The 13225-nt window shown below is 37.5% G+C and overlaps 1 protein-coding gene across 3 annotated transcripts in view; it reads left to right on the forward strand.

The window, feature by feature from the left end:
- The window catches only part of IL1RL1 (interleukin 1 receptor like 1), a 94285-nt gene that overhangs the window by 13565 nt on the left and 67495 nt on the right, over positions 1 to 13225 (forward strand). The window contains exons 2-3 of one of the 3 annotated variants that reach the window (XM_077134895.1): positions 5740 to 5790; positions 7072 to 7192. The exons of the other annotated variants lie outside the window; for them this stretch is intronic. The gene's annotated coding sequence lies outside the window, so the exon portion shown is untranslated. The remainder of the gene's footprint in view (positions 1 to 5739; positions 5791 to 7071; positions 7193 to 13225) is intronic. 3 annotated transcript variants of the gene reach the window in all.

Here is a 13225-nt window from a genome sequence, read left to right on the forward strand (position 1 = left end):
TTTCCATTTTGTCATTGGGTTGTTTGTCCTTCAGTTGTTGAGTTGGGAGATTTCTTTATATATTCTAGATATCAGAATATCCATAAATATATACTCTGGATACCTTTATCAGATATGTTACTTCAAAATATTTTCTCCCATCCTGTAGGTTATTTTTCTTTCATGATGAAGTCCATGGATACACAAAAGTTTTTAATTTGGTTGTCATGACATTTATCTATTTTTTTTTTCTTTTGTTGCTCATGTTTTGGTACAGAATTTGGTACATTGTCTGACAAAAGGTGCTGAAGATGCTCTCTGTCCTTGTTTTGTTCCTGATTGTAGAGGGAAAGGTATCCATATTTCACCATTCAGTATTATGTTACTGATGGGTTTTCTGGCATTATTTCTAATACCTTTTACCATGTTAAGGAAATTTCCTTCTATTCCTACTTCTCTGAGTGTTTTTATCAAGATATGTGTGGCTTTTCTACATTGAGATGATCATGTGGTTTTTTTTTCTTTTATTCTATTATTGTGGTGTATTATATTGTTTTTTTTTATGTTGAATCACTCTTGCATACAGGGATAAATCTCACTTGATCATGGTGTATAATTCTTTTACTGTGGTGTTTGGTTTGGTTTCCTAGTATTTTATTGAGCAGTTGTGGATCTTTATTCATAAGAGATATTGGTCTGTAGTTTTCTTTTCTGTGGTCCCTTTATCTGGCTTTGGTATGAGGGTGATGTTGGCCTTGCAGAATGAATTTTTTTGGAAGAGTTTAAGCAGAATTGGAGTTAAGTGTTCTTCAAATGCTTGGTAGAATGTCCCTATGAAGCCAATTGGTCCTGGACTTTTCTTTGTTGGAAGTTTTTATTACTGATTCAATCTCTTTTTTTTTAGTCAGTTGAGTTCTTCTATTTGTTCTTGAGTTACTGTAGGTACTTTGTGTGTTTCTAGCAATTTCTCCATTTCATCTAAGTTATCTAATTTGTTGGCATACGTTGTTCCTTGTATACTCTTATAAAACTTTTTGTATCTGTGGGGTAGGTAGTAAAGTCCCCAGAAACATTTCTGATTTTAATGACTTACTTTCTCTTTCTTTTATTTTTGTCAATTTCATTGTTCTTTTCAAATAAACAACTTGTGGCTTTATTGATTCTCTATTTTTTTTAATGGTCTATTTCATTTATCTCTGTTCTTATCTTTATCTCCTTCCCTCTGCACAATCTGGGTTTAGTTTGCTTTCTTTTTCTTGTAACTCCAGGTATGAGTTTTGGATTCCAGTTTGAAAATGTTCTTCTTTTTTAATGGAAGCTTGTAGACCTATAAACTTCCCTTTTGGCACTGCCCATGCCTTACTTCATAAGTTTGGGTATTGTCTAATTTCTCTTGTGATTTATTCTTTGACTCATTGGTTATTTAAGAGTGTGCTGTATGTTTAATTTCCACACATTTGTGAATTTTCCACTTCTCCTTTTGTTACTGATTTCTAACCTCACTTCAATGTGGCCAGAAAGCATCCATTGTATGACTTCAATATTTTTTCAATTTATCAAAGTTTGTTTTGTGACCGCATATATGGTCTATCTTGGTAAACGATCTATGTACACTAGAGAAGAATGTGTATTCAGCTTCTGTTAGCTAAAGTGTTCTGTATTTGTCTCTTAGGTCTTTATTCTTTATTGATCTTCTATCTAGGTAGATATTTACCCTCTATTAACAATGGCGTATTGAACTCTTCTACTATTAATGTAGAAATGTAGAAATATTTGGGGGTCTCTGCTATTAGGTTTGTGTGTAAGTGTTATGTATTCTTGTTGAATTTACTTCCTTATTAGTACTTGGTGAATTTCTTTGTCCCTTATAACAATTTTTGACTTAAAGTCTAGTTTATCTGTATTAGTATAGCTACCCCAGCTCTCTTTTGGTTTCTATTTGCATTGTATAATTTCCCCCATCCATTCACTTTCAACCTACTTGTGTCTTTGAATTTAGTGAGTCTCTTTATACAACACGTAGGCGGTCATGCTTTTTTTTCATATGCTGTATGACAGGAGTCACATTTCATTCTTTTTTCCATATGAGTATCTTGTTATTGCATCACCATTTGTTAAATTTTTCTTTTTTTGTTTGCTTGCTTGTGTGTTTTTCGGAAGAGCATGGGCTGGAATTGAACCCAAGTCTCCTGCATGGCAGCAAGATTTCTGTCACTGAACTACCCTTGCACCTACTTTGACCATGCTTTTTAATCCATTTTGCCAATTTCTGCCTTTTGATTGGTGAGTTTAATCCATTTACATTTAAATTGACTACTGATGGTGTGGGCCTTTCTTCTACTATTTTGCTTTTTGGTCTTTGTAAGTCTTACACCTTTTTTGTTTCTGAATTCTGCTACTGCCTACTTTCATATTTATTTGATTTTGTTGTAGTGTAGCACTTTTGAATCTCTTCTCATTTCTTTCTAAAATATATTTTTGTATATATTATAAAATATATTTTTCATATATTTTCTTTGTGCTTAAATTTAACATTGTCAAATTTTTAACAATCACACATTTGATTTGATACCATTTTAACTTCAATTGCATACACATATACTGTTCCTATACCCTTTTATACCCCCAGATTTTTGCTGCACTTGTTACAAAGCATATTACATTATACATGCATTACACAAAACCACAGATTAATCATTAATTTTTATGATTAAAAAATTTTAAGTTTAGAGCCTATACGAAATAAAAAAGTGGAGATTTACATGTATAAAAAATGCAATACTACAGAACTAGCATTTATAACTACCTATAAGATTACCTTACTAGGGATCTTTATTTCTTTGTTCAACCTTGAACAATTGTCTGGTGTTCTTTCTTTTCAGTCTGAGGAACAACCTTTAGCATTGCTTGCAGGGCAGGTCTAGTGTTGATGAACTCCCTCAATTTGTTTCTCTGGAATGTCTTAATTTCTCCCTCATTTTTGAAAGATAAGAGTTGCCAGATATAAAATCTTGGTTGGCAATTATTTTCCTTCAGCATTTTAAGCATTTTGTCCCACAGCCTTCTTGTCCTCATGGTTTCTTATGAGAAATTAACTTATTGAGACTCTCTTGCACAAACTCATTTCTTTTCACTTGTAGCTTTCAGAACTCTCTCCATGCCCTGGCTTTGGAATTCCACTAATATATGTTTGGGCACGATTCTCTTCAAGTTTATCCTCTTTGGGAGTGGGTGGGTGTTTTGAACGTGCACGTTCATGTCTTTCATTTTATTTGTGAAGTTTTCTGATACTATTTCTTGGAATATTCCTTTTGTTCCTTTATCTCTTTCTTTTTCTTTTGGAACTCCCTTAATGCATACACTATACACATTGTATTCTTTTTTCTTTCTGCTCCTCAGTCTGAACCATTTCAACTGTCTTGTCTTTGAGTTCATTAATTCTTTTGTTTGTTAGCCTCAACCTGCTGTTGAAACCCTCTAGGGAGTATTTTCATTTCAGTTATGGTAGTCTTCCACTCTAGTATTTCTGTTTGGTTCCTTTTCAAATCTTCTATCTCTTTATTGAGATTCTCATATTGTTCATTTCTATTGTTTTCATGTAAATCCTTTAGTTCTTTTGCTGTGATTCCCTTTATCTCCTTGAACATCTTTGGGATCATCTCTTTAAAGTCTCTGTTTGTTATGTCCAAAATCTTGTCTTCTTTGTTGATGGTTTCTGGATTTTTGTCTTGTTCCTTTTCAAGGGGCACTATTTCCTGTTTCTTTGTCCTGTAATCTTTTGTTTCACACTCTATATTTTAGTTTTTTAAAGTATTAGTTCTGAGATTTAGTCCTTGAGCTATCTGTTCCTTAAATTTGTATTCAGCTAGTGATAAGAAAGATTTTCCTGAGTTCAGAAGCTAATCAAAACTAACAAACCAATGAAAGAAATATGTCTTTGCAAATTGGCTCTGCAATGCCTGAGTTTAGCCTTTCTATTAAAGTTTAACTCTCTTATAAAAAAATGAGCCCAAAGCAAATGTGAAGTGCAGTGTCTTCTCAGTCTTTTCTGAGCTGGTGTCTTGTCATGGGCTGTGCTTGCTTGTGGTCTTAGAAGTTCCTCGTGTGCAGGAATTTGAATGCACTTTCTACTCCCTGTGAAATAGTCTTTCTTCCCCTCCTGGGTGCTCTATTATTGTGTAACTTATAACAGGTTTTTCCCAAGCCTCTTTGACATAATTTAGTTCTTAGACCACTTTAGTGGTCAGCAAGCTGCTTCTACCTGCCAGGCAAGTTCTAAGAAGGTGATCCAGAGATGAATTTCCTGGTTCAGTCATTAAGGCTGCCACTGATAGATGGGCACTGGCATAACACACCCCAGAATGTGAATAGATGTTACTCTGTTACCTTCAGAACAAATCAAGGAACCTACCATGGGATGGCAGACTGGCTCCATACCTCTTCAGGGATGGAGTGTTAGAGGGGTCAGCAAGGGTGCTATGTGTTTCTTCCACATTTTTAAAGCTACATTTTCTTGATTCTGAGCTCTCTTAGTTACTCCAAACCTTTAACTGTTTTTCTGGAATTCTGAGGAAGATAGCTCTGCCAATTTTTGCTAGTTGGTCAAAGATTCTGTAGGGGGAACGTCACCTTAGAGCACCTTAGTCTGCCATCTTGGTCAACAAGTTGTCATTTATTGTTTTGAAGTCTGCAGACTGACACTCCAAAGTGCTGAGATGAGTCCCAACTAAAGGATTCTGTTGCCAGAACCATAATTACTGAGAATGGTATGCTGGCAGCCCAGGTGAAAGAACTGTAGCCTTGCTGCTGCCTTGGCATAAGTCAAAGATTTTGGTTTCTCTATGTAATTCTTTGCCTATCAAATGTCACCTTTGTCTCTAGCCTGTAAGTCTCCTGGCGAACATAGTATTACTGGACATTTGAGAAAGTTATTCCACAGATCTTCTGCTGAAAAATTTCTGTATGATTGATATAAAGTCCCCCAAAGCTTCATTCTGAGTGAAGAGATAGGTTAAAAAGAGGGTTTTTTTTTCTCTCAAGGAAAAGACAAGCATAGTTCCACAAATACCCCTTAGAGAAAAGATTTCATCCAAATGCAATAAGTTCAGAGGCTGAAGACATTGAGAAAGGGTTAAGATTAATCAGCATCTTGGCAAGGCTACCTAGACATTCTCATTTTCTTCACATTTAGTCTGGCTATACTCATTCTTCTAGGCAAAATTAGATTTATTCTCTAGTCTTTGGATGGCAGCATATTGTCAGTCTGGAATAACCTGTGTTACACGTTCTGAGAATGTATTTGATTGGGATAAGAGTTATAAAGTGTGGGGATTTATTTTACACATTTTGTGGGTTGGTGACATGATAATGCAAAGGGCTTGGGGCATTGGGAAAATGGGGTGCATGAAGTACAGAATTGAATGAAATAAACTTTAGAAAGTAGAAAATGACCAAGCTGATGCCAAAAGAATTATGCTCCTCTGGCTGTGAATCAGAATAAGAAAGTGGAGAAGAAATAATTTTTATCTTACATCTTTAGTTGAAGGGGTTTAATAATACAGATGATTTTAAGTTGGGAAAATTTTTAGTTGCTAAAATTAGGGTATTATTATATTGTCATTTGGGATTACTGTTCGATTTCTGCTTCTCTATTTAGACACTGTAATTGGGCATGGTCTGAGACTAGAAAAAGATTGGATCATGAATTTTTTGGCCTCAGTTGCAGAAAAGTACCTAATGTTCTTTGTTGACCCATTACAGACTTATTTGAAGTCTAATGCTGAACTTGTCTCACCATAGAAGAGAAGAGTGGTAAGTGGTTCTTTGAGGAATAGCCTCAAAACATGGGAGCAAAACATCACAACTCAACTACTGTCTCTTCTACCAAAGTGGATAGTCACACCTCAGTAGCTCACAGGCCTGACAATTAAGCCCAATGAGTTAAAAGAACTAACAACTGGGGAATGTTAGAAAGTACCCTATACCCCTTCCTCATGCTTCTTGGGCTTTTTTTATTGATGAGCTTGGATGAGGTAAAACACTTGAAGCAGCACCTTATTGAGGAGATGGGATCATTGCCCTGAAATTCTGCCAGAGCAGGCGACCCTTTATCTTCCTCCCACAATCTACCTCCTTCCCCTAACTTTTTCACCATCTTTATGTAACAGACAGCAGGCTTACCTTGTGCATATAATCCAGAAATATGTCAGGATCTTAAGGTTCCAGGGCTTGAATTCAAGGAGGGGGACAAGAGGTTCTGCTTTTTTCTCCAATTCAGCCTTATGGTTAAAGAGATAATGTATTGTAATACACAGAGGATGACTTGCATGTATTCATCAATAGCTATAATCCAGCGAGTATTACTACCCTTGAACTTCCATCAAGAGAGAGCACAGGGATTAGGTAGGAACTGTGAGGTTAGGGGAATCACTTGAAGGTAGTCTGAGCAGTCTAGTATCATTAGTTCAAAGGGATTGAGAGCAAATTCAAGTTCAGTCCAAACAGACTCTAATTCACAAAGAATCTGACCTGCAGTGGAGAGTGGGGGTGGTTTCAAAACTTCTGGGTGGCTGCTTTACCATCTTCAAGCAAGCATCTGGTCTAATGCTTCATGGATAGGTGAGAGATAGGACCCAACAAGGGAGAAGAAGGAAGGCAGAGTCCAACCTGGGGAATGGGGAAGATGGCAATGAGATGAAGCTCAGACTCCTTGGCCTGTTAGGCTGGGTTGAGGTTGAGGTTTCAACCTGAAGGGGATACTTTAGGAGAGCTGGTACCCGAGTCCAAAGGTATGATGACAGGTGCCATCTTGTAGGATCTGCAGACTGACAAAAAGCATACTCAGGGGATGACTTTCATCTACAGTCACTATGCCTATGCAGGGGGGAGAAGTAATTTCTAGACCCTCCTTGTTAGAGGAGAGGTGACTTTTCACAGACAAGGACTCATTAATGCTGTTCCTATTCAGAGTTGAGCATTGTTCTAGTTTGCTAGCCACCAGAGACGGATTGGCTTTTAATAAAAGAGGATTTATTTCATTAGTTCTTCAGAGGAAAGGCAGCGAACTTTCAACTGAGGTTCTTTTTTATGTAGGAAGGCACTGGGTGATCTCTGCTGGCCTTCACTCCAGACCCTTGGTTCCAACAACTTTCCCCAGGGTGATTTCTTTCTGCACCTCTGAAGGCCTGGGCTGAGCTGCGAGTGCTGAGATGAGGTATGCTTAGCTGCTTGGCTGTGCTACATTGAACTCTCTCTTTTAAGCACCAGCCAGTTTAATCAAACATCATTCATTGCAGCAGGCACGACTCCCAGCTGACTGCAGATGTAATGAGCAACAGATAAGGTTCACGTACCATTGGTTCATGTCCACAGCAACAGAAGTAGTTACCTTCACTTGGCCAAGTTGTCAACTGAATCTAACTACCACAAGCATACAAGGTATGCTTCTCAGCAGAGTCTGAGCTGGAGCTGATAACTATAATTTCATTAACAAGCTCTTCTCAAACATTCGTGAACACACTGTGGACAACGACTGATTTTTATTTCTTCTTTGTGTTTTCCACTTAAACATGTATTATATGTTATAATGGAAATTAGTGATATTATACTAATTTGATATTATAACGTGATATGTTATATATCATTTGCATTCATTTTGAATTTATTATGTATTACATATAATAATTTTGCATTCAGAAAAAAGCACATTTAATTAAAAAATAAATGGGTATAACATCTGGATTCTACGAAGGGTAGTGTTTCCATGAAGTTCTGAAACTGTCCATGGGCAATAGAAATTTAGAATTAATGTGCTAAAGTCCTCAGTATTTAGCACAATAATTTGTACTACAATTTAAAATTTGTGATTTGTCACTGTATAGCATCACTGAAAACAAACTAGGAACTGGGCCAAGCCGAGTTCTCTAGGGTATGAGTTATCATTTATCACTATCATTTGCTCTTTTCACACAAGACAAACTCTTATCATTATACTTTAGAGTTGGTCCTTTAGTCTCTAAATCAACACCTCTGTCCTTGCAATTGCAGAACAACTTGAATATCTGTGCATTAAACCCAGTTAGAATTACAGAGCAATTTTATTTCTACTTGACTGTTTTAGTTTCCTAGCTGCTAAAACAAATACCATACACTGGGTTGGCTTAAACAATGGGATTTTATTGATTTATGGTTTTAAGACTAAGAGAAGTCCAAAATTGAGGTGTCAGGAAGGTAACGCTTTCTTCCTGAAGACTGCAGTGCTCTGGGGCTGGCTACCAGTGATCCTTAGTCCTTGGCCTTTCTGGTACATGGCAATGCACATGGTGGCCACTCCTGGCTTCTTGCTCCATCTGATTTTCACTCTGCCTTTAAAGAACTCCAGTAACCAAATTAAAGCCCGACCTGATTCTTTGGGCCCACACCTAAACTGATGTAACATCTTGAAGAGATCTTATTTACAATAGGTCCATGCCCGCCAGAATGTGGACCAAGACCAAAAACATATGCAAATGAGGGTACACAATTTGATCCAACACACTGATTTTCATTGAAACTATCCCTCTGTATGTGCTGGGCCCACAATAAAAAGATATTTCCTTCACATACAAGGTAGTTCCATAACAGCCTCATTCCAAATCACTCTGGAACATATGAGATCCTCCAGGACCATTCCAGAAGCATCTGGTCCTCTCATACCCATAAGCCATACCCTTGTTCCTGTGGACGTTTTGGACTTCCATTCTTTTTACCCACATTCCAGCCTTCTTCAAATAGGGAACACAGTTCTGAAGACCCTCATCTACGTTTTTACCCAAATATCTACTTCTTCTGTGTCATTCTCAACTTTCTTTTTTTTGCTTCTAATTTCAATATTAGCCCTATAGCTAGTGCTCATAAATGTTAGCTCTTATTAATGTTTAATCAGAACATCAAACTCTTTGTTAGGTCTTCTCTTTAGAAGAAAATAATTACTGCAAAGGCTCTAACTTTAGTAAATGGAACAACTTTTTTAAAAAAGCATATTTAGTTTCTTTCTGCACATCTATTTTTTGGTGCTTGTTATATGCCAGACAATATGTGCTCAACAGAGTCCTTAACGACCACTTGGGAAATTTGTTGAAAAGGTTTCAACAAATCTGAATTATTCTAATATGACTAATCCTGAGTAGGTAAAACCAAGAAGCCATTATATGCTTTCAGAAATTAACAGGAGAAGTGTTTTCTAAACACCACGCTAATCCCTGTACAATGAAAAATTGCACATTGCTTTCATTAATGTTGACTAGAAATATTCAAAAAAATGTTTGGAATATTTTACTTACCAAATATGGGTCTTCAATATCACTGTAAGTTAGCATGCATTGTGCACTCACCGCAATAATATAAATATAGAGTCCCCAGAAAACACCTTTTTCAGAATCGTCTAACTCTGATCTCAAATACTGATCTCTACTGTTGGTTTTAAACTTTTTTTATTGTATGGTATAACATATATACAAAGCAAAGAAATACAAAAACGATTGTTTACAAAGCACTCCTCAACAAGTGGTTATAGGACAGATCCCAGAGTTTGTCATGGGCTACCATACAATCTGTTCATATTTTTCCTTCTAGCTGCTCCAGAATATAGGAGGCTAGAGGGCTTAAATACTTTTTTATCATCACAATTGACTTTTTTCCCTTTTTTTATTGTGAACAATAACATATATACAAAAAAGCTACTAATTTCCAAGCAGAGCACCACAATTAGTTGTAGAACATATTTCAGACTTTGACATGGGTTCTAATTTCATAATCTTATGTTTTTACCTCTAGCTGCTCTAAAATACTGGAGACTGAAAGAGATATCAATGTAATGATTCAGCATTATATTCATTTGTTAAGTCCTATCTTCTACGCATAATTCCACCATCACCTTTGATCTTTCCATACCTTTCATTGGGGTTGTTTGGGCTATGGCAGTTCTAAGTTTTTGATATCGGAAGGGTCTTTCATTAATATGATGTAGGGAGATGGAACTATCTGATGTTCTGGAGAGGCTGGGCTATGTTTCAGGATTTATCTGGACTGGGGACCCATCTGAGGTTGTAGGTTTCTGGCAAGTTGCTTTAGTGCCTGGAACCCTTGTGGAATCGTATAAATTTCCTTAGGTGTTTTACTGTTTTGTAAATGAACACGATCACCTACTGCAAAGTGTTGTGAACTGATAACAAAGTTCTTGAGTTTTAAAGGACATATTTTCTCAAGGTGACCTTTTTTGGGGACAGACTACCTAGATTCACATTTTCTGGGTCAAGCATTCCCTCAGAGCTCTCTGTAACAGAAAGACTTCTTTAAAAGACAGTACAGCCATATAAAGGTTTCAAACTAATAATTTAAAAGGAATACATAACTTACTGAACTATATTGTGTTCTAATATACATAGAAAAATCAACTTTATAGAAACTTAGGAATTTGCAAGGAACATGCCAATCCTTTCATTAAAAAGGATTAAAATACAGGCCTCGATGTTCAGCCCAACTGCCCAATGATCTTATCAGGGATGCATTTGTCCTGGTATTTGGGTTGTCGGTTCTCGCCTCCACCCCCACACCTCTAATCTACAGCAAATAGCACCAGTCAGTCATAGAACTCATTAGCATTGTGTCTGTTAAGACAAATTTTGAATTTCCTTTAAGGTAGTTCTCCAGGAATTTAAAGGATTGCCAAAGGATCAGAGTTGGCAACAAGTTGGAATCTATTAGTCATTCTTAATTTTTTTTCCTCTTTTTTCCATTTAATCAGCCAATCACATTACATGACAGTAACATTTTAAGGAGATGAGCAAATTGTCAGGGAGCCAGGCAAAAGTGGTGGGAAAAATATAGCAAACTGAAACAGAGAAGATTTTTCTGAGAAACATATTGGTGCTGAGAAATATAAGATGTAAAATATTCTCTTTAGTGATGAGAGATTGTTGAGGCTGAGTGACTAAAATCATCCAAAGCAGTAATACCAGTAGAAAACAGAGGTTTCATACATAACTCATTAATTTTGGTGAAGTTGAAGTCATTGGTGACCTTAGAACAAAGACTTGGATCTCTTTTCCAACCCCCCTTTTCACACAAAGCTTCTTCCATTTCTTCATTTTCCATCATGTACCCATAACACTATAGAAAGAACTGTGGAAATGGCCCTGTGCTATCTCCTCAGACCTCTTCTCATCTAGTCTCTCACCAGCATGTGGCACCATTGACCATCCTCCCTTCCTTAACTCTTCTCCTGGCTTTTGAGATGAAAGGCAGCCTTGGTTTTTCATAAACTCCTTGACTGCCTTCCAGTTGCCTTTGGCCTCACTTTTCCATGTATAGCTGTTAAATGATAGAGATGTACAAAGCTTCGTACCAATCCCTTTGTTCTCACTTTATATTCTTTCTCGAGTTGACTCCTCCCACTTCTGGGGCTTAAATGACCACTTATATACTAATGAGCCCCATATTTATATCTCCAGTCCAATTTCTCTTTTGAGCCCATATTATCAACTACCTACTTGAATTTTCTTTTGTATGTCTAAGTCTCTTCAGGCTTCAACATTTCCGTACCCAAATTTAAAATAGTCTCCTCTCAAAACCAAACAAACAAGCTCTGCTCCTCTTCCTTTTTTCTGTAGCTTAGGAGATGGCACCACCATCCATTCTGCCGCACAAGCCAGAAAGCTAGCTGCCTTCCTTACTATCTTCCTCTCCTTTTCCTTTATACCATCAATCCTATCACTGAACCCAGCTAATTTGACCTTTTAAATATCTTTTCTTCATCTCTACTGCCACCACCTTAATTCAAAGTACCTTCACCTGTCACCATCTCTACTGCAATAACCTTGTTACTGATTTTGCGTTTTTAAACATGGCCCTCTCCCATCAAGAGGTGAGGGCCTTTCTTGAGTATGGGTGCGCTTGGGACACTTTCAGCCAGCAGAATATTATTAAGGTAGCACATAGTGACTTCTGAGATTGGAACATTCATGCATGGAGCCTGTTCTGGGTTGAATTGTGTTTCTCCAAAACACATGTTGAGCCCTAATACCCAGTCTCATGAATGTGCCCTTATTTGGAAGTCAGGTCTTTGAAGATGAGCTTGGTTGCAACTAGACCAAACTGGATTAAGGCAGGCCCTAATCCTATATGAATGATGTCCTTATAAAAAAAAGAACTTTGGACAGAGACAGACACTGGAGAGACCATGTGAAGATGGAGGAGACAGCAAGCACACCTAGGACTGCCAGCAAATCAGCTGAGGTTAAGAAGAAGCAAAGGGATTTAGATGAAACACAGCACTGCTGATACCTTCATTTCAGACTTCGGCCTCCAGACTGTGAAACAATACATTTCTGTTGTTTTAGGCCTTCTGAGTTGTGGAACTATTTTATGGCAGCCCCAGGCAACCGAGCTAGGCTGAGCTGCTGAGGTTAGCATGCTGTCAGGAAGCCAAACCCCATGAGAGGTCACACATGAGTTTCTGGTTGGCAGCTGCAGTCTTTGAGTCATCTCAGCCCAGGTTCCAAACCAGTGAGTGAGCAAATCTTTAAATGATCCCAGTCTTGAGTCTTCCTGGATAAAGCCCCAGAAATTAAGGAGTAGCCATCCCCTTCCCCCTTCTCTCTCTTCTATTGCCTGTCCAAATTCCTGACATACATCAGTTAGCGCAATAAAAAGTTGTTTCAAGATGTTAAATTTGGGAGTAATTTATTGTGCAGTAATAATTACTGAAATACTGATTCACTCCATTTATCTTTATACATTTCCGATCTGTTCTTCATATTGAGGCCAGAATCATCTGCCTAACTAAACTTCAGTTATGTCCTAGTGCTCTTAGGCTAAAGGTTGAAATTCTTAACATAACCAAGAGGACTCTAGAAGATGCCTCCATATGCCTCATTTAGCACATGCCCTTTACTTTCTGTTTTCTAGCCATATTGGCCTTCTTTCAATTCTCTCCATTTGCTGTGCTCTTTCCTGCCACAGTGCCTTGGAACAAGCTGTCTCCTTTCTTTGCAGTGCTCTTTCCACCTCTCTTCAATGCAATTTCGGCAATTAATGTTGCAAGTCACAGACTACTTCTACTTTCTCAGGGAGACCTCCCTTAACTATGCATTCTAGGTCAAATTTCCCAACTATATGCTTTCATAGACCCCTGTACCTCTCCATCATGGCACTTTTTATTGCTGTATGTGGACTCTTTGGACTTCATTTTGAAAGCAATAAGAAGTTA

Source organism: Tamandua tetradactyla, chromosome 17 (assembly GCF_023851605.1).
Source record: "Tamandua tetradactyla isolate mTamTet1 chromosome 17, mTamTet1.pri, whole genome shotgun sequence".
In the NCBI taxonomy this organism is placed as follows: Eukaryota; Metazoa; Chordata; class Mammalia; order Pilosa; family Myrmecophagidae; genus Tamandua; species Tamandua tetradactyla.